The sequence below is a fragment of the Ictalurus punctatus genome, chromosome 3 (assembly GCF_001660625.3).
Source record: "Ictalurus punctatus breed USDA103 chromosome 3, Coco_2.0, whole genome shotgun sequence".
Classification (NCBI taxonomy): domain Eukaryota; kingdom Metazoa; phylum Chordata; class Actinopteri; order Siluriformes; family Ictaluridae; genus Ictalurus; species Ictalurus punctatus.
In genome coordinates, this window is record NC_030418.2 from 5,905,113 (window position 1) to 5,931,818 (window position 26,706).

The window sequence follows — 26,706 nt, forward strand, 5'->3', positions numbered from 1 at the left end:
TCTGCATGCAGCTGTAAATTTCATTTAGAAATTGCCAGTGTTAAACCATCCATTTCAGCATGACAGCTCATTAGCATGAATCACGTGTGCTGGCCCGGCCTCCTGACACACGTCCAGAGGGGAGCGCAGAGTAGCACAAAACAAGTAGGAAAAAGGTTTAAGTGCACCATGCTGTTCGTTTTTCCATGTCCTGGCACCACAATCAGCTTGACCTGTCTGAGAGCGTGGCATTATCTTGCTCTACCTCGATCACACACACTACTAGGCTAATAAAAAAACAAAAACAACAACAAAAAAAACAAATGGGACAAATTCTATACACTGAAAAGCCTGGCATGTTGATAACTTGGCCTGAAACACTCTTATCAGAGCTTCTATGTAGATTTCTATCAAAGACTACTTCAGACAGCTGTACAACTATTAAGGCAGGCATTAAAGCGGGCGGAAAATGCGACAGGGTGCTTTAGTGCTCTCTGAATTTGTTCTCCTGCTGAGTTATTATTATATTCCAAGAACACATTTGTTAACATTCCTTCATTAAAGAAGCCTCCCACACAATCTATACGCTACATGATTAAGAAAATAGCTTTCATTTCCCTAACAAAAATGTTTCCATGCCAACAAGGACATCGATTTATCGTATGAATTACAAGTAGCATAAAAATATTAGGTAACACTTTATTCAGAGAGTCCAACATAGACGCTCTAAAACCAACGCGAAACTGTCGTGAAGCAGCGGATTCTCAACGCCAATTTCAAGGAACAAGTTGATGGTCTACTAAACGTCAAGGAATGAAAGTTGGACTGTTGAAATAAAGTGAAAGCAAGAGAGAGAATTTGACCGTAAGCTCATGTTAAAGGTAACCTGTGCTACTTTGTTTACTGCTGATGATGTGAGCAGCCATGTTGATTTGATGTCACTTACTGAACTCGGGGTTCAGGAGACCGTCCCAAGAGTTCCCGAGTAGGAATTCCAAGCTTTCGTTGTTGTTTTTTTTACCCATAGTTCAGCTACTTACAAAACATGCTAGTGAACACTAATTGTTCATTAGCAAGCTAAAAAAAGGTTTGACATTGTAACCACATCTTTCCAAAAGGGGTTTCAAAGCAACAGGGGCAAATACTTATTCAATCATAACTTTTACATTAAAAAAAGTTTTTTCTAGATTTTTATCTATAGCATTCACTTTAAAATGATGGTCTATTTCATGTAGCGTGATGACACTTAAAACCAAAAAAGTCCATTTCAGTTATAGTTTCGTTTATATTGATATATAATTTAGAAAATGTGTTGGTTTTTTGGGGTGATGATTTGAAATCTGTTCATTTGCTTCATTCAGAATGTAAATGCTGATAAACGAATACATTTAAGAGGTTGTTCATGTGTCATTGGTCTACAAAACTTGCGGTAATTTGGTCACACCCACTTAAGATTGGGCTAATGTTATATACTGAATATCTTCGGTTCTAAAATCGGATTGGATGAGCAGTGTTCGTTTTTTTTTTTTTATAGCGGCTTCGATGTAATTCAATAAAACGGTTACACTTAAACCACTGTTCTGTCCACAGAATACCCTAATATTTGTCGGGTTATGTTGCTTAGCAACAAAAGCTTACTACTTACAGACTACATTGCATGGTGGAAGAATTGTTTGTTCTTCTCCACGTCATAAAAAAAAGTAAAAATAATAAATAAATCACTGTTACACGCCCTTTCGTGGCTTACCGCATATTATTCGACACTCCTGTTCTATAGAGTGTGTATATTTACACCCACATCAACAACCATAAACAGCTGACATACTGTTTAACCCATAATTCATTAACTGACCCATAAATAAAAAGTACAACTCGAAGCCTTTGGCAGCTCGGTTGAAAATAAGTGCGCTTTCTAATTTCAAGCCTGCTCTCACGCCTCACAGTCCGCATGTGCTCTCTGTGCTCGGTAAAGTTCAGCACCAGAACAACAAGAACAGAAATGGTGTTTCTCTAATAAATATTCTCACAAGAATGGCAACCCACGCAAATACGGACTGCAAATTTTGAGGCGACTCGAGCAGAAGTTTCCTCTGAGCTTCCTCCCTCCACCATAAGTGCTGCAGCAGTTACCATGGAAACTGTACGCCTTGAAGAAAAAAAAAAAAGAAGAAGAAGAAGGGGGGAAAAAAAGAAGAAAAAAAAAAAACGAACGCATACAGCACAAGCCTAAATTGCTGAAAGAATGAGGGAGTCGAGATCAAATGAGGGAAAAACAAGTTGTTGATCAAACATCGGGGCTCTCTTAAACACAATGTCAAAGTGCTGAACTGTGCAGTCGCACACTGGGATTGCCCATTAGTGCAGCGGTTTACAACACACACACACACACACACACACACACACAGACACACACACAGGTCCGGGGACTCCCTGACACTCCGTGAGCAACTGCCTGCCTCAGTGAAATGAGACTGTTTCCTAAGCACATAACATTAGAGGAAATTCAGCTTGTGAGGTAAATCAGGTTAAAGACTTGATAAAGAATGCCAGTACGCTGTTAATTAGTCACATATCAGCTTTTTTTTTTTCTTCAGAAGAATGCATGTCCATTCCAGGACTGAAACACAGACGGGGCGGGTTTTAATATTTCGCAAACTGTTGATTGCCTGGGATTTTGACACACACACACGTCTCTAGGGTTTACACTGAATAGTGCAAAAAACCTCCAGTGAGCAGCAGTTCTGTGGGCAGAAATACCTTATTGATGAGAGAGATCAGAGGAGAATGGCCAGGCAGGTCCAAGCTGACAGGAAGGCCACGGTAACTCAAGTAACCACTCTTTACAACCGTGGTGATCAGAAAAGCAAATCAGGAAGCACACCAGTGACGCAGGAGATCATGGTAAATGGTCTGCAATTATAGAGCTTTTTTAACCTTAGCGGTTCTACAAAGCGTTTTACACTGGTTGTCAATCACCCATTCTCACACACACCAATGGTAGCAGAGCTGCCATGCAAGGCGCCAGCTTGCCGTCGGGAGCAACTTGGGGTTCAGTGTCTTGCCCAAGGACACTTCGGCATGTGGAGTCACGTGGGCCGGGAATCGAACCGCCAACCCTACAATTAGTAGACAACCCGGTCTACCGATCACATCGGGTTCCACTTCCGTCATCCATTCTTATTTAGTAAGCAGCAGCACATCATCGTTTTTTTTTCCCCTCAGTTTACAGTTCCGTTTCATGTTGTGGACCGTCCACAAAAGTTAGCTCCTGTTATCACTCATAACAGCTGTTCCTTCACCACCTTCTCTTCCCCCCCCCTCTTTAATAAATAAATAAATAAATAAATAAATAAATACAGTTTGTTACAAAGAAATCCCGAAGCCCTAGATCTTAAAGAATTTCCCCGTGGTGGAACCCGTAAAGGAAGCGTTTTCCTTTGACTATTACAAAAGCGCTCACACTGGAGACTCCTTCCACTACGCTAAACCGGCATCCCGTTACAGAAGACGTTACAATATCGAAGATGACACGTTTTACCTAGTTACACTGCAGCTAGTTTTTAACAGTCAATTATTAAGCGTAGATTAAGTACAGCGCCCACCGTACAAGTTCATGAAAGAGCGGTTTCTATAGTAACCATAACGTATTAGACCAAGCGTGTTAATGTAAACGTGTGATTTGCCCTGCAGTCAGCTGAAATGGAAAATAAACCGACATCACCTGACCAATCATATCAGAGAAGGTATAAACTGTATTATGCTATTGCATTGAAATAAAAATCCGACATCCAGTGCTATGTGTGGTATAAGAACCGTTTGCAGGTCCATGAAGCAGTTAAGAATGTGGTTTTTGTTGTCGATGTTGCAGGAACTAATAGTGACATCAGGTTTAAAAATACACTTGACAAAAATATCACAATTGCTCAAAGAGAAGCCGTGTCATTCGATGAATGCTTCATTATAAGTAACTGCTAAACAGTCTAGCAGCCCACCTTTTATCAACCAGCTGTACTAAAGCTGCAAGGCTACCGTCTAACAAACCGCTGATGGAAGACTATCTTTAGTAATGTGACATTTTATATATTTTTTTTTTCCAAGCTGAGCTGAGGCGGTGTTCTTCAGATAATGTACGGAGCTGACCTGAATATAATTACTTGACCCAGACTAAGAACAGCACTTACTCTAGGTGCTCTGGGTATGCGAAATTGCTTTTCAGCAGGGTTAATGAACTCGGAATTAGAACAATAGAAACAAACAATGCAACCCAATCTACACAGTGAACAAATTTAAACCTCTACAAGACCTCTGGGTTTGCGCGTGAACTCCGCCAGCCCGATTCGATTTTCTCCTTGAGACCAAAATGCCCTGGAGTTCTTCTACTCTTGATTTAGAATTAACCCTTATGTCACTTCGACCTCCAAACATTATCTCACGAGTCCCCCGTTTGTAAGGACGCGTCATATGAATTAGGTATGTGACTGAATACGAATACGTTATTCAGAACGAACAGATAATGTGCTCTAAATGTGAAACATGAGTCACTGCGAGATGCATTTACATGGTACCTTTTTAGTAACTGCACGGTCAGGGTCACTGTGGTTTAAAGTGCACCTGTTATGCTTTTTTTAAACGTGCCCAAGTTTGTTTCAGATGTCTCGTACGATAGGTTTACCCGCACCCGAGGTCAAAAAACACTTTAATATTCTCATAATTTACACTGCAGCGTCGCCTCTTTTTCCTCTGTGTCGCAAAGTGTTCCAGGATCCGTTCACTCGAAACTCCTCCTTTCAGAGAGCCTATTATGCTCTGATTGGTCTACCGCTTACAGAGCGTGTCAGAAAGGAAACAACCACGACCGTATCTGAATTTCTATGTCGATTTTACCTCGTCAATTTGAGCCCCGAGTCCGATACCGATACCTCAGAAGATCAACCGGAACCACCTTCGCAAGCACGGCGAGAACAGGACGGTTTCTCAGGGGTAAGTTTATATGTAGCTTGACAAAAACGCGAGTTAGCAGGTTAGCAGGGGCAAACAGCTAACAGGCTAACAGCTGTGCATTGGCTGTACACATATGCAACTCAAAACTACGCATTTGGAACACTCGGTAGAAAATATACCCAATGAAAAAAAAGTGGGTACGGCCCCATCTTTAATGAATAATCAATGAAGACCAGAGATGGATTTTTTGTTGCAAACCTACGTAGGTTCCTGTTAGTACAGGAAGTAAGTCTGGAATTACTGATGACTCGTTTCAGCTGTTCAGAATCGAGTCTTTCTTTTTGGAGTCAATAACTCCGTTTGTCGTGCTCTTGGATTTTTGAAACTTACACTAAACTACAACACACTACATGAAAGGTAATATTTGGAAAAGCGTAATAGGTGCATTGTTTATATTTTGGGAAATAGAACCTACTCAATCTGTAAGAAAATACCATGTCTATGTACAAGCAAGTCCATATTTAATCCCCCTTCTGGTTTAGGCCACGCCCACTTTGAGCTTCAAATCTGAGTACGATTTTTGTTCAAGTGTCCACCCTTTATATGGAATTCTGAGCGAAGTAATAACTGAGCAAAGCTAGCGGTTATGTACTCACCAGGACGGACCGACAGTTTATTTCTCTGCAGGATTTTAGCAAAAATCCATCCGAGACCACCACGACTGCTGTCTGTAATGGAAAAACTGATGGCTTTTAGGCGGTACAGAATGAGCATTGCCTGGAAATGGATGCGACTGTAGACCTCGGCTCAGATGAAGTGACTTTCTGCACGTTCGCTTCCTTTTAAATTACTCAACCCGATCGATAGTTTCTCAGCAGGGTGATCCTAAAGGTCTTCCTTAACGCACAGTTCTTTAAATAAAAAGCCTCCCCAGCTGTATTTAGAGGTGCACAATGGCTGGTTGACTTGGCAATTAGTAATGACGCTGGGAACTAGTCACAAGCTAAGAAGCAATCGACTTTCTCACCATCTCCGACAGTTGCATACGAAGCCCTGCAAAAAAAAATATCTCTTAGCATGTCGGGATATCTAAAATATGGGTTATTAGGACATTATTAGAAAAAAGAAGAAGAAAAAAAGGCACCCATTTGTGGACATTTCCACTGATTCCAAACTTAACAGTTCACTTCATTCTAAAAATAAAAGCCTGAAATAAGCAAAATCATCTCCAAAAAAACAAAAAAAAACAAACAAACCTAAGACAATTTCAAGCTTGAAATAAGAGTGTATGCTAAATTGTCCCGACCATTCTGAAGCATATACAGTAGTACAATGAAAAATTGCAGCTTAGGGTAAATGGCCTAATCTATCACTGCAGCTTTTAGCATCCCCAAACACACTTTAAAGAATTTAGCACAGTCAGCAACAAACTCGTCCTCTGGGAGACTTTATGCATTATGAACTCTGTGCAGTGCAGATGTTGCCAGTATGAAGAATGAAAGCTACTGACACTTAAACTTGGTAAGAGACAGTAGTGGGAATGGTTGGGGAATAAATTTGATCACTGCCCTTCAGAAAGCTGCAAAAGTGCCATTTGGAGTGTTTGTGACGGTAATGTGTCACCTAACCCAAAGGGACAACAAGGACGGGGCAAGAGCACAAAAATCGACAAAACAAACCATGTTATCAGTAATTAAGAAACAAAAATACTCTAGTAGGGGTGTAAACGCAATGCCACGATCTGTATCTGTTTAGTACTCCAAATATTTGTATTTAAAACAGAAGTGGGTGTGGATTAGGGTGAGTACGGGTTTTTTCTTTTTTGTTTTATTGTTGTTTGTACCTCCCTGTGACACTTTCCAACAAATGTAACTCGTTCTAATTCTCAAAATATAAACAAACTAGTAGACTAATTTAAACCACTACGACCCTGACCAGGCAGTTACTAAGGATAACACGTTAGCATTCACGTTAATGAGCGTGGTCTATCTTTGTCCCACAAGCTTCATCTCTGACTGCACGCTTATAACCACACGAAAGTCAAAACATTTTAGCTGTGTCCGATGGGATCCCAGTCCTGATGCATATGTGGAGCTTTCTGGCAAAAACACAAAACTAAACTAAACATAGTGGTCTCTCTTACCCGTATCTATATTTGTATCTGTTTAGAACACATTATCTGTTCATTCCAAATAAACATTTACATGCTCAGTTACATCCCTTGATCATATTGGGTTCAAGAACACAGATTAAACAGATTTTTTTTAATATATTTTCATTTATGTTGCGTATAGACAGCACGGATCAGATACCCGGTATTAATATTGGGCTGATAGCAGCAAATAACAGTAAACAGATATCAGAGAAAATATACAACAGTTATCGGATCCTGTAATGAGCGACAAACATTGGAATTGGATATGGAAAAGTAATGTATTTTGGAAGTGGAAGTTTTTGTTGTTGTTGTTATTACACTTTATACTCATTATAAATATTATGTTGACAGTATAAATAAGTTTGTATGAAAGTGTTTCAGTTAAAAAAAAAAGAAAGAAAAAAGAAAAGCTTGGTAGAAAACAATACGAGAAGGGTATCAGTATTGGCGGATACTCAAGGTGTATCGGTTTAGGTATCAGAAATATTGTAGCGTACACACTCCTGATACACAGGGCTAACCGATTCATCTAGTACAGACCTCTATGGCTCATGTCTTCACCTATAAATCTGGTGTCAATATTTCAGCAGTAAAAATAAGCTAGTTAGTTACATTTATATTGCGCTTTTCTAGACACTCAAAGCGCTTTATATTGTATTGGGTGGGGGGGGGGGGGTCTCCTCAACCACCACTAGTGTGTAGCATCCACCTGGATGATGCGACAGCAGCCATAGTGCACCAGAACGCCCACCACAGACCAGATATTAGTGGAGCGGAGAGAGTGATGTATCCAATACAGGGATGGGGATTATTAGGGGGCGGTGATAGAGAAGGCCCAATGGGGGAATTTCGCCAGGACCCCGGGGTTATACCCTTACTCTTTTACGATAAGTGTCCTGGGATTTTTCATGACCTCCGAGAGTCAAGATCTCAGTTTAACGTCTCATCTGAAAGACGGTGTTGTTTTTACAGTACAGTTTTCCCATCTTTATACTGGGGCATTAGGCCCGACACTGACCACAGGGTGAGCACCCCCTGCTGGCCTCACTAATACCACTTCCAGCAGCAACCTTAGTCTTCCCCAGGAGGTCTCCCATCCAGGTACTGGCCAGGCTCAACCCTGCTTAGCTTCAAAATAAAATAACTGGCTCACTGACCAAGCGTACAACGAATCTATTTTCTGTAATGTGTAGATTTAGCTGCACTGGTAGTGTCACAAACACAGAAAATGTAGACCCATAGCCAGAAACAGGCATGGGCATAAATATACAGGTATCCGAATAATGCAGAGGCGCGAAGGCATAAACAAGAAACCAGGCAAAATGTCAATGATGAATATAGGCGGAATGACAGAGTAAGGCCTTGTAATGCACACAGAGACAATGTGACTGTCGCCAGGGGAGAGCGAGATCATGACGGGTAGAAAGAACCAGCTGGCTGACATAGCATATGACAAATGTGCTTTCTGTCTTTTCGTGCGCTTTGGTGGGTGTTCTAGTGCGTGAGCCTCTAGTATCAGCTTAATTCTCATCTCAGTAATGACAATACAATTTTTTCCACATCTCTCTCCATCCATCCATCTCTCTCTCTATCCATCCATCTATATTTATCTGTAAATAGATTCAAATACAGACACAAATAGAAGATGCACTATTGTTTCTCTTTATTTTCTTGCTTGTCAGAAAGGTTCGCATGGCATCTGGTTGAAGCTAGAGACATGCTTCTGGACATCGATTGCTCGAGATGTGACAAAAAAAAAAAAGTGGCATGAGCAAGGAGGTTTTTTGTTTTTTTTTACTCACAGGAGAAAGAAAGTGAACCTTGGGTACTGTGCAACGCATTTACAGCTTTCATTCATTCATCCTTGGTTCAAATTTTGCTACGAGTTTGTTTTTATTTACAGAAAACAAACCACTAAATTTGTTCAAAAATATTGCGTGCGGGTACAAATAACTGTATGAGGCAGGATTTTAAAAAAGAAAAAATGCATACATATCTGGTGGAGAACAATTATGAATTCACAAAAAAAAAGATAGGAAACCTTAGGCCACTCCCACTTTAGCTTTAAATCTGAATAAAGATACAGATATTTGGAGCTAAGCAGATACAGATGGTGTCATTTGTGTTGCACAATTCTATAATCAATCTATCCATCCATCCATCCATCTATCTATCTATCACTTTGTATTTCATATACATGGTACACAAACACAGTGTGGAATAATTCAGGTAGAGGCGACGCTGTGTTCACATCCCAAAACATTAAAATGCAGTTCGCTTAAAAAGTGACATTAAACAGTGGGACACTGAGTAATCAGTGTATTTAAGTTTTTTTTTTCCTGCTACTCCATGTTGGTGTAATGAGTATCATTACCTTACAAACACCTTACTTTGTAAATACAGGCCACGCGATCATTACATCGCTGTAGAGAGCATAAACAAGTGTGGGAATTGAAAGGCTTTCTAGGGCGTTTACGCTTCATTTGGATGCGAGATTGATGGAGCAGGTGTGGATCGACACTTCAAAAAGGTTAAAAGGTTAAAAAGAAAGTGTATTTGTTCTACAAGAGAGCTAAAAAAAAAAAAAAAAACCTTCTGGAATGCTGGAAATCTGGGGATTTCATTCACTCGTAATTATATGATCTTGCGTGTGTAATTACACATCAGCTCTCTGATTCACTTTTAGAAGCCACAACTGAGCAGCTTGTTCTTTTTTTGTTTGTTTGTTTGTTTGTTAAACGGTGAGGTGATTTAGTCAGCTATATTGGGGAAGCAGAAATGGGACCGGGCTAAGAAAAAAAAAATACCTTTGTGTCCGTGTGTTCACACACTGGAACTAACTCGAGGGCGGGTTTGAAAAATACCGCTGCGAGTGTGGATTGTGGAAGTCCGCTTGTTGTACCACTTCACCCACAATTCTCAAAATGACAAAAAGGATGACTACTACTTCTAATGGAGATACCGAGGTTGCAATTCTTCCGGACCTGATGGGGGCAGCAAATACACGCAAGTGTTTTAGTCTGTCCACAAGTGGTGAAGAAGAAGAACGCCTAGCAGCACATGGGAAAAACTACAGAAGATTAGCTTAGCTTAATAAGTTTAGCTCCGCCCCGACTCGTTGAGAGGAAAAAAAGAGAGGAAAGCTAGTATCGGTTTCCGGTGTGCAGCCGATGCTATCGTTCATTTCAAACAAAGCGAGGAAACACCTGGAATTTGGCGAAGCCGTGAAACCAGCTAACGTTATGCTCCATGTAATGTTAGCGATAGCCAGTTATTTGTTAATGACGCTAACACATTGAATGTTATAAACTACCTCCGAACGGACCACCATGCATCGCCATTCAGCCCGTGTCCTGTCAGCTAAATGTAGCCTAATCTCACTAATAATTTATTCACATGTTCTTGCTTTTAATAAATCTTTTTATCCTGCCACCATGTCAGTGAATTTAAACTAATGCTTGCATTCAGAGTATAAGGTGTGTGCACGCACGAGTTTAGGAGTGCACCTCCACTCATTGTCAGACAGTGTTTGATAACTAAAATTCTCTCTCTCTCTCTCTCTCTCTCTCTCTCTCTCTCTCTCAGCCAGAGGAGGATGTCCTGCAGGAGAGTTCTTAATTAAATTTTTTTTATTTTGTTTTCATACCACACCGTGGTATCAACTTTGGTATCGAGTATCGTGTACTTTTGGTGGTATCGGTACCGACTACTAGATTTTTGGTATCGTGACATCCATAACTGTGTGTATGTTACACACTCTCTGACCACATTAACAGGAACACTTGCACTCCCGCTCGTTCATGCGGATATCCGATCAGCCGATCACGTGGCGGTAGTGCAGTGCATACAATCGCACACATACAGGTCCGAGCTTTTATTAACGTTCGCATCAAACGTGATCTCGGTGACTTTGGTTCGAGTATTTCAGAAGCTGCTGGTGTCTCCTGGGCAGGCGGAAACATCTTGTTGAGGAGAGAGATCAGAGAAGAATGGCCAGACTAGTTCGAGCGGACAGGAAGTCAGCACAAATAACCACTCTTCACAACCGTGGTGAGCAGAAAAGCATCTCGGAGCGCACGGCACGCCAAACCTTGCCATCTATATTAGCAATACACCAGGACCTAACGAATATTTATTCTAGCCAGCAATTGTTCATACACATCCAAATCATTGATACATTTTCTATCCCAAAATGATTGGGGGGGAGCAAAGTGGAAATATGAAAGCCAAAAAAAAAAAAAACACTGCTTTGAATATCCATGTTAACTCCTCTTTTGATTTGTTGAGGAGAAACACATTACACCTTGGTAAAAAAAATCTGCCGTGGTTGTAAGCTTCAGCTGGCTTAACACAAAGATGGAAAAAATCTCTCACCGTGCGAAACAACACTTCGATGTTCACAAATCATTTAAGTGAATGCCCTAAAGAGATGCACCATGCCGCTTTGCACACATGCATGTAGGTGCCTCGCGACAGGACGCCTTCAAATCTGACAACACGACATGTACACTTTACGCTCGATTGCACCTTGGCTTAAGCAAATAGGAATTGTTACTTTGGGGAGTACAATGACAGGCGAACGACAGAAGCCATTACGGCGCTCAGTGTCAACCTTTTCGCTCACCAAATGATAAATGGAGTACAGATTTCATCAGTAGGTAAAGGGTTCGGCAGCGTCGCAAACAATCTACCCGAGGATCTCACAGCCGAGTCAAAGTGTCATCTGTTTTCTGATATATGAGAAGACAAGGTTGAAATGAAAAAGTTCTTATCGGGATCAAAATATCCTGCTGTTCTTATCCCGACCCCTCATATGAGAACAGATGCGTAGGGGAAAACCGTTAATCACAGGAATGTTTCGGATCGTTCGCATCTAGATGGGAATACATATGTGCGCAATTTACATCTTAACGACATCGTGTGTGTGTGTGTGGCTTGTTTGCTAATCGTGCTCAACATCATTTTTTATCTGCTACTATTATCCATCCTTGATTAGAACATATGATTTAAACCAGTCAGCAGCCTCTCCTGGTGATGATTCATTTAATCGCCACACTCTTGCCATATAAGCAGATTCAGCCTCCTTCGTGGAAACTTTCCTCTCATGATTAATAAGCATAAACTACATTTTGGGGCATCGTTTACAAGCCACTACCGAGTAAATATTAGGACTTGTCTAAAGCTATGAAAACTAAATATTAAGGACCAAATATTAAAAAGAATGTTGGAGATTTGTAGATGGCGGCAGCATTTTGGGGTCACCAGGTCTCCAAATCTACAATTAGACCTCCTTGCCAACAAACTATCTGGGAGGAGTGCCAGAGAAGCTCACAAAAAACGTTAGCGGACATTTTGATTGGAATCGGGTTCTATGGGCAGATGAGACAAAAAAAAAAAATAGAGCTTTTATGACAAACACTCGAGATGGGTTTGATACAAAAAGAAGAGTGGTTAAAGAGAGGGTAAAGAACCTAATCCCTACTTTTAAGTATGGTGAGGGATCTGAGACATTGTGGAGCTTTTCCTCCAAAAACATAGTGTGGTGTATCGTTCGTGGTCACACACATGATGTCCATGAAAGCCATGGAGTACCAGGAACCTTGAAACAAAAATCTGGCTGCCTCTGCCAAGAAGTTACCAGTGGGTCAGGGCTAGAACTTCCAGAAGGACAATGATCCAAAACATGCGACCAAATCCATACAAATATGGTTCATGATCACAACACTGAACAAGGCCTGACAACATCTCAGTCATCTGACCTAAACCTCAATAAAAAAAAGCCTGTGAGGCGAGCTGAAGCAGACAGTCGACAACAGAGGACTGTGGAGGATCCGGAAAGATTGTGGATTGAGCAGAGGTCTGAGGTTCCTTGCTCTGTATTATCCGATCTCATTAGGAGAAGACACGGTGCTTTTAAATTGGCAGGTTGCACAAAGTATTCGATACAGGAGTGACATTTGTTCCCTGATATTTTTCTCAGATTAAGCTAATTATCCATAAAGACGACGTTTCAACTTGTTTTACCCATCATTACCAAGCATGCCAATCATTTTGGAGCTAAATACCATAAAGAGCGGTATAACAGGCAATAAGAGCAACTCATTTTCCTGTATATCATTTGCTTGTATTATCAATATAACTCAAATGTCTTATTTAATCATTTTTTAAAAAATAATTAATAAAAAAAGACAGATTTAACTTCTTATATACACTATCGGTCAAAAGTTCAGACACACGTTCTTTATTTTTTCTATACATTTTAGAATAATAATAAAATCATCAAAACTCTGCAGTAACACAAATGGAACTATGGGAATTATGCTGTGATTAAAAATCCAAAATAAATCAAAATAATTTAGTATCTTGGCATCATCAAAGTAGACCCCCTTTTCGCCTAGAATTTCCAGAAATGTATTCTTGGCCTTTACTTGAGGAATTTCCCCGAGATGCTTTTTAAACAGTATTAAAGGAGTTCCCACCTACGCTGGACACTTATTGGCTGCTTTTCGGAATATTTCACTCAGAATAAAATTCTTTTGCAAATAAAATGTTCGTTTTCTAATGAAAGAAACGAATACGTTGGCACGATGATATTTTTGTCTACAACACCGATCAGATTGAAAGATTTTAAAGATCGTGAGAAACATTTCAGCCAAGTGTCTCCAAACTTTTGACCGGTAGTGTACATTAGTTTAGGTAAACAAGTCTTGAAAATATAAGTTGGAAAATATCCCCAAAATACATTTCCTGTAACAGGGCCCCTGGTAAACCTCAATCAGTGAAAAATCTGCAACTGTGCGTTTTGAAGAAAATTCTTTAAAGTTCAAACACCTGAGAGAAAAGCATCCGCGCCAAATTTGGAACCGATTGTCGACTAAACCCACCCTAAAAAGTTACACGTCCGCCAGTTAGTACCTCCCATTTTTTTTGACATCCTTTGTCAAATGCTGGCATTTACTTGAGGCTTTATATAAGAGTTATACAAAGCATTTTTTTCTCTCGCCACTTGGCCTTTAGTGTCTAACAGCAGTGAGCTGCTAACATGTACTCACTAATGGCGTCAACTACTCTCAGTCTATATGTGCCACGAACGCTGGATATGTATTGTGGTGTGTTTGGATTTTCCCTCCCAGACTGCACTTGTCCATTATTTCGGACATGAACGATCATCAAAGCCCTGCACGCACATGCACTCATGCACATACACACACACACACAGTATTCGTGTGAAAAGCACCGCAGCCAACTTAAGGTTTCTGTGCCTGACCCATGCAAGACGTGCTAAATTGAAATGCGATGCCTTTGGAGATAATTACACCTCGCTTTCTCCTCTCCATGGATTCAAAATGACTTCATAAGTCCCCGTTAACCTTTCCACCACTACAGAATCAGCTGAATATCGGTTATCGCAGGTTCTCAACCTTGAAGCATAACTGTAGTTCTATGCCTATAAACTCGATTGATGGAATATTTGATCATAGACACACGCTGGAATCATAGTGGCTTTTTACACTGGGAACTGGCAGTGTACAGAGCAGCTATTTAAAATAAAAACAAGCATGCCACAGTGCTGGTTTCTAGGTTGAAACACTGCAAAAAAAACCAACATCCGCACTATATTTTACATTTTATATTATATTTTGCTATACGGCACATGGGTGATATTTCAGTCTGTAGCCTAATCTAACAGCACACCCTTGTGTAACAGCTGAGATGAGATGCATGCTTTTAATTACATCTTGCGACTCTGATGAGTTGCTGTGCGCCGCACAAGCCCAGACGCATTGAACGCAGAACGTATGCAGTTACACATTCTTGTGCTTCATGGAAGCATCGTTCAATATAAAGAACGCACAGATAGATAAAACTCATGTGCGCTCCTTTCCTATTTGATGTATAACAGTTACAGGTGAAGATATAAGTGTTTTATTTAAACTTTGCTATTTTAAGCATAAAGGTTACTTGCAAATTGTGAATTGTTTACAGTAATGAACCGTATATTGTACATTTTAAATGTAAACCTATACATTCTAATAACTCCCACTATAGGAGTTTATGGGAGACAAAAAGTAAAAAAAAAAAAAAAAAAAAAATTGTGGAATATGGGAGTAAAAAATTATGTAGAATGGAACAATGTGGTAAAACTATGGTAAAACAGCTAACAGATGTGCATTCATATTAAATATAAAGAGCTATAAGTGCTACAAATTATTATTTTTCCCCCTCATATAGTACTGCCCTTCAGAAGCTACATAAGATATTTACAGGTTTCCCAGAAGACAAAATAAAAATTTACACCCATCATCCTGTTCAAAAAAGTTTACATCCTCCTGGCTCTTAATGTATCGTGTTGCCTTCTTGAGCGTCAGTGAATGTTTGCACCTTTTGTAATAGTTGTGTTCCTCAGTTGTCCTCAGTGTGAAAAGATGGATCTGAACATCATAGAGCCCGTGTTGGAAAGAGGTCAAATATGCAGAAGATGCTGGAAAAGCAAAGAATGTGCAGGACCTGGAGGATTTTTCTGAAGAGCAGTGGGCAGTTTAACTGCTCAGGACAATCAATCAAGGGACTCATGAACAACTATCACAAAAACCGTCATGGATCATCCAGGTAACGACACAGAGCATTACGAATCAAGCGTATGTAAACTTTTGAACTGGTTCATTTGTGTAAATTCAGTTATTATTGTGTCTTCTGGACTATATGTAAACATCTGTTATGTGAAGTAGCGTATTCGGGGCAGCACTAAATAATAATAAAAAAAACAAAATGCAATTTTCAATGATTCCTCTTACTTGTTTACAAATGATCAACATTTTGCAGATTCTGCAAGGGGTGTGTAAATTCTTGAGCACAACCGTACATGAAAAGAAAGCTCACTATTCATTGTTTGTTGTTGGTTTAGAAAGTGTTGCAGAAAGAAACGTGAACTATGGGTCTTTGTGGTATAAGTTAGGCAACTGGGTTTGGGGGTTTTTTTTGTTTTTTTTAGAAATAGTACCAACTAACTATTGTTCGAAAATATCATGTGTAGGTACAAACAAAAGTAATAGTCCAAGCGGAGTAAGCGGGACTAAAAACATCTCTATTTATTTAAAAAAAGAAAAACCCCTTTCAATTTAATCCACACCTACTTCATGTTTAAATATGAATGCAGATACACATATTAGCGCACTAAACAGACAGAGATAGTGTTCCTATGGGATAAATATGTGAAATATGTAAATGCAGAATGCTGCAATACTGCAAGAGCAAACGCTATCATTACCCCCCCCCCCCCCCCCCCCAAAAGCTGATATCTGGCCATAAAAGTAGATTTTTTAAAAAATAAATAAATAAATAAATAAAATGAATAACCACAAAGCATATCACAAACCTGTTGGACGGCTGATGCCTTATCTGCAGCGAACAGGAAAATAACATTGCAGCTTTGACAAAAGTGTGTGCCAATCTCACTGTATTGTGAGAAAGATTATGCTTCGCCTGTTTACGCCCCCTAGCTAATTACCAGATGACCTCCATTTTTGACTCGAATGATAAAAATGTACCTAACGCAATAGCAGCACGCAACGTTATAGAATTTCTGAGAGCTCATATTCCCAGCTCCTTTTAACTGCGTCACTGGGAATCATTCAGTCGTCTGGCACATATTATGCCACGTATGAATGAAACGGACAAAAGAGAAAATGGAACAGTGGAAATCATCCTAAACGTTCAAAAGGACAGAAAAATCAGTATTCGATGGTACACTTCCTGACAGTCAGAGCTGCATTTATACCGGTCACCTTTAGAAGGTATCAGCATTTGGTATAATGGGATTAAAAGACTTCAGATCCTTATGTGTAGATTCGAGCACTAGAATGCTTTTTGGTCCGACATCTTTTCTATCCTTGCGACCTGCTATTCAATATTTTATCATAAAACCCCAACTATTTGGTCAAATACATTACTTTCCTTTAAGCACACAAAGCCCCAGGAAAGCTGTACTAATCTCGCACAGCACTTAAGAAGCAGGACTTTAGACTTAGTGGCATATTCCTGTCTAAAGAGATAAGAAAAAATATCACCAATATGAAGTCGTAATGAGCTGCGGGGGGGGGGGGGGGGGGGGGGGGGTTTGTTGGCAACCATTTGCAACATTTTTTTTCCACCAATAGTTATTGTCCTTCTATCATGTTCTCTCTTTTGATATTGGAAGTGGGGATAGAGGAATGTGGTAGGATCATCGAGGAAGGCTTTAACCTTCAAATTTAAAAATAATTTAAATGGAAGTTATTTTAGTCCATAAAATAATGAACTAAATCCAGCATGTAGTCCATTAACCAGGTATAATAAACAGAGTTAGAACTAAAGTTTAATGCCCATAAATCAGATGAGCCAGTTAAAATAATGTTAAACACTACACATATTTGTGGTCAATAGGTGAGCCATAATGGTGATGAAAATTTCAAAAATCTGATTTGAGTCATTTGGGTCACCGGACTCAGCACACCAACTTGGGATCCCAAGAGGCCCACTGTCTATTTTATATCTTGTACAATGAAATCGTACTCTTCCTTCTAACGGTCGGCAAGGATGTTGGTGCCAGAAACTGCTGATCTCCTGGGATTATCACATACAGCATTCTCTCACAGAATGGTGTGAAAAACAAAAAACATCCAGTGAGCAGCAGTTTTGTGGACAGAAATGCCTTGTTGATGAGAGAGGTCAGAGGAGAATAGCTAGACTGGTTTGAAGTGGCAGGAAGGCTATCATAAGTCAAATAACCACTCTCTATAACCATGGTGAGCAGAAAAGCATCTCAAAATGCATAACACATCACAACTTGAGATGAATGTGCTATATCATCAGAACACAACATTGGGTTCCACTCTCGTCTGCCAAGAACTAGAATGTGAGGCTACATTGGGCACAAATCCACTGGAACTTGGCAACTGAAGATTGGAAAAGTATACAGTCATGTGTTTGATCATCTTTGAAACAGTTCCTATAAATAATGTTTATATACTTGAACAAAACCACAAGAAGGATTAGCTTTTTCAATCATGTATTCAACAGAAATATCAACAGATGTGATCATCTTCTGTGGAAAAAGCCCTTTAGCAGAAATAACTACTTGTAAGTATTTTTGCATAATTGTCCATCGGGCTTGCTGGAATTTTTGACCACTCCTCCATGCAATATTCATTCAGTTGCAACATGTTTGAGGGTTTTCTTGCATGTACTGCCCATTTCACACACCCCAATGGGATTCAAATCCAGGCTTTGTCTAGGCCATTCTACAACCCTCCGTTTCTTCTTTTTGATCCTTCTTCTTTGATCCTTCTTCTTTTTGATGTGCTTAGGATCATTATCCTGTTGAAAGGTCCACTTTTGGTTCAGCTTCAACTTTTGGAAAGATCTTCACATTATCTTCAAGCACTCTTCGATATGATGCAGAATTCATAGTTGAATCAATGAATGCAAGCTGTCCAGTCCCTGAGACAGAGAAGCAACCCCAAACTATAACTTTTCCACCACCGTGCTTTACAGCTGGTATGAGGTGCTTCTCTTGAAAAGCTGTCATTGGTCTGCTGTCACTGTGGCCAAACAACTTTATCTTTGATTCATTTGTCCAGAGCACATTATTCCAAAAGGCCTGGTGTTTGCCTACATGCTCATTGGCAAACTGTGGTCTTACAAAGGCCTTTTTCTGATTGTAGACGCATGCATTTTAACACCAACAGTTGCAAGACTTACTGGCAGATCTGTGATTCAATTTTGGGGTTCTTGGAGAATTCTTATTACCTCAGACAATCTGCTCTTGGGCTGAATTTGCAGGGACGGGCAGTCCTGGACACTGGTCGCCTGAAATCTGCGACACTTGTAGATGATTTTCTTTACAGTGGAATGATGTATTTCAAATAATTTGGAGATCTTTTTAAATCCTTTGCCAGACTCCTAGGCATCAACAAACTTTTTTCTGAAGACCTTACAGAACTCTTTAGATCTTGGCATGACGACACCACACACCTCAACAACAAAAGGAACACCAGACACTAGATATGAGAGGGTTATAAATAATACCGGTTCCACCTGCACTCCCAAAGCAGGTTCTAATCACTGGCTCCAATTTTATGGATTTGAATATAATGTGTGATAAATGTAGAGGTGTACTTACTTTTTCCATGCATGTTTTTTGGGGTGTTAATTTAAATTGTGAAAATTACTACAAAATGTCAGTTTTATGAGTCATTAGATAAAGTGTATCAACTTTATTAATAGGTACCGTTTCAAAGAGGATCAAATGTTTTCTTGTCCAAATATGTTAAATAAATAAAAAATTTCCATGAGGTGTACTTATTTTTTCACATGACTGTATACTTTGATATGGACAGGTGGGACAGGTGGACATGGTTTGTGTCCATTTGTATTTCATCTAACGTGTAGTCTTCGTGTGAGTTCTGTCAGAAATCTCCCACGGTTTTGAGACATCATCAATAACATCACAGAAAGTCATCAGCCTGACTCACTAACACACTGTTAGCTTAAGGCTGCAGTAATCTATTCTATAATTTTCCTCTCATGTTTTAGCAGAGGTTGATGACATTCTTGAATGTAATTAAATATTTCCAGCCCTCAAAAGCTACCGGGTGTTGTTCCGAGTAGTAGAGGGGCATGCCATAACATAGAAGAATGAAACGCAAAAAACTCCACAATTAGCTGCACTTAGATGTTCAGGTTTCGATTTTGGCGCTGCACTGATGCGTCGCTCAGTCACTTTGCAGTTGGTGGGAACTCGTCATTGTCGCGCTCGCACGGTTGGAATATTAAATTGCTTTATGAATGAGTAACCATGTTAATGGGCACTTAATTAGGTGTGTAATTAAAAGCCCAGCTAAAACGTCTGCTTTTAATGACATTACTGTAATATTCAGTCGGTGCTTTGTGTCATTTACCTGGAAAAAAGTTCCTTACACAAGGCACGTTCCCGTCTGAATGTCTGATAACTTTTAAACAAATTCTTAAAAAATTGTTATTGTTATTGTTATTCTTAAAAAAGAAAGAAAATGCTGGCGATTCATTGCGTGTTTCCATCAAAATAATGACAAACTAATCAAGTGCACCATCGAAGGACACATTCATTATTTATATAAAACATTTATTTTATGCGATCGCCAATGGTGCAAAAGATTTGTTTTACGATTAAAGTTGAATTTTTGGCCTTAAACTTCTTTCATTGACAAGTTGGACTAACTAACTCCTTCATCTCGATTATAAATGTTTACCTTTAGCTCTGTCCAGCTCTCAAACCTCCTCATCTGCTCAAACAAACAAAGTTCCAAAGCTTCGACTTTCATGCTAGCGCCACGGTCAACGACATTGCGCTCGTCATCTCATTGATCGCTACGTAGCCGAGCTCAACCAGGCCACGTTACGTTCTAGAGATTCATGTTCAATGCTAGCTTGCCTGACTATTTCCAATAAATCCAACACCAGCGAACAAAATGCTAAGAACATAAATATTTCACTATAAACATATTATGCGTGTTTCAGGCCGGAGTTTTCCTCTAATGAGTTTAGGTGTTAATAAGCAACCTCTTTCTTTTTTAAAAAAAAATTTCTATTACTTCAAAATGTCTATTCAGTTGTACTTCATACATACACCCCCCCTCCCCCCCCCCCCCCCCCCAAGCACTACAGCCAAGGTAACTTTTAAACGATCCATTATAATGACGTATAAACATGCAGGAGTGAAAGCCGCATCATTTGCTGTACGTCAAAGGCCTTATTCCAGCTTCACTCAGTGTTCCTGAATTATCAACAGTAAAACCATAGCAACATGTCTGAACTGGCCGTGCTGATTCACCAGAGGCAGTGTGCGTGGAGGAGTTGCTGCCTCCTACAACGTTCTTCATGCTGGCTGCTACAACATTTTTGCTCCCCCCACCAACCCCCCTCCCCAACCCCCCCGCACTACAGTCCTTGTCACTCCTGGTCATCGTGATGATAAATCAAAAGCAAAACGGTGCATCCGTTTAACGTGGATTACACGGTCTCTCTAAATATCCACGACAAGGGTGGTAACCGAGGAATCATTCTTTCGTTTGGCTTTAACGGAGTCCCATGAATCTGGAGTTGTTGTGTTGTAAACACTCCATGCTGGTCACACGATTCGAGATGAGACTGAACAGAACTGAAAAGAGACGTAGTAATTCAACTTGACCACGTCGTCCATTAGCGCGTAAAACTAGCGATTTCAGCGGTCTCTTATTATAAAATGATTACTCGTACACTGTATAAAATAATCCTAGTAAAATCGGTATTCTTTAGCAGACTGTTCAATCACGTATTCTCCAGGTCGGATTATACGATGAAGATCCTCTAACGGCAGACCTGTGTGAGATAACACAGAAATCGGTAATAACTAACAGAAATAACTGAATTCTGTTTACATAATAGCGGCAACGTTGTGTCTAGGGAAAACACTTTATAACGCAAAGAAGAGGACTTTGGAGACATTTGAGGCTGGGGAAAAAGAGAACATCATGGAGTGAGCTTAAGGACGTGAGGTAGATTTGCAACTCACTGTTCAATGGGCCAGGCATCCGTGATGCCCGTGATCTATGACTTACTAAATCATCCTATGTCGTTCTCATATTTGTGGCTTTTAGACACTGCCAAAACTCTGTCGCTAGCTGTCTTTGATTTCAATGGCACTAAATTGTTTGCTGGTGAGTGTACAGGATTGCATTATGCCTTCCAAGACCACCGATCTCAATTCGCAGCCAAAGCTTTAACGGCCAGCTTTTAAAAGACCAGCGTAGTTTATACTCCGCAAAATAGAGCGTCGTTTTGAACTCCGCACTTAAACAACTTCCCAGGATGTCATATATTGAGAGTTGGTTTGGAAAACATAACCCTGAGGTTACATTATTTCTCTCTAGACCATTGTTGGAGACTTCACCAATCACAAGGCTGTTTTTTATGTGCTGAGAGGAAACATGAAGGGAAAAGTCAAAACTGTAGTTAAAAGGAACGAAGGCTAGACTTGCAGCAAATCTCTCAAGAAAGAAAATCCTCCTGTCTAAATAAAGCACGAGCACATTTTTCACACTTCTGCGGTTGCACCAAATAAAAGGAAAAGAAAAAAAAAGACGAAGAAAAAAAAAAGTTGCCTGACCAAATTCACCATCAAATTTATCAGCTTAATGTCAACGGCTGCGTCGACGGTGCCAGAAGGTGCAAAAGAGAAGTGCAAAAAAAAAAAAAAGAAATTCACAAAACCTTTTTTTTTTTTTTTTTTTAAATAAATTGCCATTTCAGAGCCTAAAATGGTGGCTAATTAAAATGCATTAAAAAGAATTGTAAGCTTTATAGTCCCCTTCTTCTGTTCTCTTCCTGATTCCAGAGCTTAAAAGTCGCATTAATAGATGAATAAAGCAACACTGTTTTTGCTGACAGGGGCTGCTTTGAAATTCAAAAGTTCTAATCGGTTATATATGTATGAGACAGCTCTTCACATACATACTTTAAATGGGTCACTCCATCCGGAACCCGGGTGTCTCAAACTGATGACCACACAGAAAAAAAAAATGTAAATAATAAATAAAAATTTTTTTTACAAATGAAATAAATAAAATGCAGACAGAACTTTCTGGAGTGGAGGAAGAGCAGTGACTAACTTAAAACAAGAGCTTCCTCTGCTGCACTGAGCCAGATGTCCAGTGAATAATTGATGATTTGGGCTCCTTGCTCTGCATCTGCCTGCCTAATCAGTGCCATTCAATAACGTGGCATGTTTATATGGCATCAGCATTATAATCACTTGAAAGGCATTTTTTTAGTGGCCTCTTAAGCAGGTTTGTGTGTTTGTTGGAGAAATGTTTTATACTTGATGCATCAATGTCCAGGATTATTTCATGTTTCTGAGTGAAACGCGGGGAAATAAAATGCCAAACGTGTAATGATCAACAAAGCAACATTCCGGCTATATTAGACGACGCGAGTCAACGAGGGGCTTCGTGTTTTAATATAGAGAAAGGCCTCGGTTCAGTATCCTTTCCCTCGAGACTTCGAATGTCACATTTGCATGCGAGGCTCGAGGTTGGACAGATTCATAATGTCTTGTAGTTTGGCAACAACTCAATGTCATCTAATTGTCGCTGGGCATCTGCCTTGGACCATCAAGGAGGCATCTTATAGTCGGTGTAAAATTGGTAAATTGAATTACTGTTCCTGCATCGCAAGCATTTATGCTCGACTGTTCCTAACGCAAGATTAAATGCAGCTGTAGTGATATTCGCTAGATTTCGCAACGGTTACAAATCTGGGCTACTCCAAATACTAAACAACACAAAATGGCAGTTGAGACATGATATTTTCTGCACTTATACAGTGCTTTTATCCAAAGCGCTTTACACTGTGTCTCATTCACCCATTCACACACACCAGTGGTTGCAGAGCTGCCATGCAAGGCGCTAACTTGCCATCGGGAGCAACTTGGGGTTCAGTGTCTTGTTCAAGGACACTTCGGTATGTGGAATCATGCGGGCTGGGAATCGAACCCAACGATTAGTGGACAACCCGCTCTACCACCTGAGCCACAGCCGCCCCACATGATGCCAACTCTTAATCCTTAAACGTAGGCCTAAGTCTCGTTATACAAAATGTCTCGATACATGGCTAGTTCTTGTAACCTTTGATTTGATCCTTTGAAAGTTAGCAAAAAAATTATAATAACAATCATCACACCTGATCAGACATGATGTAGAATTACTTCTACCACAGCGCTGTAAATTCTCAAATCTGAAGGTTCTGATTCATTTTCTATAACACCACGGCTCGGGCGAATTTGACACGTTAACAATCTTAACACCTCATTCCATCATATTATCGTTTCTATAGTAACAGCTCATTCACAGGCACTTTTACGTAATCTAAGAATAATAAAACAAATGTGTTTTTTTAAGTGTTACTTAACAAAAAATTATATTTTATATATATATATATACATATACATACATATATATATATATATATATATATATATACACATATACATATATATATATATATATATATATATATATATATATATATATATATATATATATATACACATATACATACATATATATATATATATATATATATATATATATATATATATATATATATATATATATATATATATATATATAAAAACCATTGATATTGCAAAAGTGATATAATTTTCTGCAAGATGTTTACTGAACATTTATAGAAGGAGTCTCTAGTGTCAATGCTTTGTAAAGGTCAGCAATTTCTCCTGAAGACTATGAGAAAGTCTTCAGACAGAGGAGCTTGCACTTTCCCATTTCTCGATAACATGACAAGCTGCATGTTTGTGTCTTATTAACAGAGAGAGAGAGAGAGAGAGAGAGAGAGAATGAGAAGCTGGGAGTATGACTTTATTGCTGCTATAATGCAAGTGATAACAGGAACTAACTACTTAAATGCAACTATAATAGGTTGTATTAAATAAATAAATAAATAAATAAATAAATAAATAAATAAGCACTGTATTGTTCTTTAATAAATCAGATATTTTGAAAGTTGCCAAAATGCTGTGGCATAAGAGAAATAAAACACTTTGTTGTTGTTTATTTTTTACAGAAAAATGTACTCTTTCTTGTTCTTGGTGAAACAGTGTAGTATCGATACTGCACCGCATCGTGATTTATTCCTTATTAACAAACAATTCCTGACCTGATAACACCACATCAAGTCCTTGAGGTTAACCCCCCACCCCCTCCCCCCACCCCGCTCGCTCATCGTAATTAATACTGATAGTGCAGCTGTGGCAAAACTAATGATTCTTTTACAGGCCCGGGAAGCAGAGGAAACGTCCCGGAGCATCACTAATTCCTTTGAAGAGCACACCCAGTAAAACGATGAACATAATGGGAACAGGGAAGCTGAAAGACACCTACTGTAACACCCGCATCCATACCCACCCACACGCACACACCCCACACCCACTCCGACACCCAGTTCTCCCTGCCGAGACCCGACTTTCATCGCTGTCAATCCGTGCATTTCAGAAGTGCAAACTCACACGCTGGCCTATTTTCAGTATGGAATGTTCTAGCTTCTGCTTCCTTTCAGCAACACATCCTAGCCGGCTAATGATTTGATCGAGAGCGGAAAACCACTTTATGTTTAAGCTCAACGTTAATGCACTGTATTGGTGCTCCATGTTAATACCGCTGCCATTGGATCTAATCCGGCCACACCCCTTGTCCTGTAAAACACACCCATATCGCTTTAGAGGATAAATTAAATCCCTTCATATTAATTATGATGTTTCATAATAATCAGGTCCCCAGCAAAACCACACATAATGTTGGCTTATTATTTTGTTATTATCTAAGATTAAACTATGGGGGAAGCTTCAGGGATCTCGCCTCCCCTGGCTTTTCTATGAACCACACGCAGAGCTGAGCTAGGGCACTATAATTTGATGGAAATGTAAATAATGGCACAGAGGTGAGGATAATAACGATACTGCAATACAGGTTCTGCTAGATCTTATGGAAAATGTATTGTTTCAGCTAAGGCTGTTGGTCTCTGCTGTATACAGAATATCTCATTATTAAAGCAAAACTGCGCAGAATTATTTATTCATTCGCCGTCGTGGTGGATCTCCAGTCTGTCCCTTTCGCAAGCCTAATGGAAGAATTCACCAGAGATGGGAGGCACACATCCCATGCATGCGCCCTTTCCACACACCTCATCCACACCTAGGGGCAATTTAGAATACCTGTATGTTTTTCGGGAAGTGGAAGGAAACCAGAGAACCTGGACGAAACCGAAAAAAAACAAAGTCAGCGGTAACACAGACTCGGGATCGAACCAGAGACCCTGGAGCTGTGAGGCAGCAATGCAGCACAATGCAGCAACATGAGAAGAACCAGAATCAGATATTATCCTGATGTCAAAATACAGTCTGGCAACTCTTTATCACAGCGGCAAATAATCAAGAACCCTGTATGATAATATACATCGTATGATGCTGCTCCTAGTGTGGTATGACTCTCAATGAGGTTTTAGAAAATGTAAAAAAAAAAAAGGGCAAGTTCAGATCAGGATTAGGTGTGAGGTGGTTTGGGTCAGGAGAAAAGCATATACATCGCAAATAATTTGCATGTGCCATCTTCGCCACACTTTTATTTTCCTTCATTTTTCGCCCAACCCTGCCTACACACGTTCACGTCTTGAACGAGAAGGTGATTCTGTCGAATTTACATCGGCTATCCGGTGGACATGGCCTGTGGGACCTGTCAGCCAGCTAAACGAGCGTGAAATCACATCAAGCGCAACTGCGCCGTTATCCGCTCCACTTCTCCAACTGTTGCGTCTGGAGGTGAAGACATCTCTAAAGCATCAATTTTATTTTTTTTAAAAAATATTCAAGTTAAGTCAAAGCGGCCCTATAAACTTTTCACGAATGAGAGTAGTATCTACAGTCCTGATACGGCTGTGAGATTGATCAGAGCAACTGCAGTGATGCGGGCTGGTCTGGATGTGCAAATTACACGTTCCATGGCCAAGTCAACAGAATTATGCAATATAACATTATAATTAGGCTATAACTCTACCCTCAACAT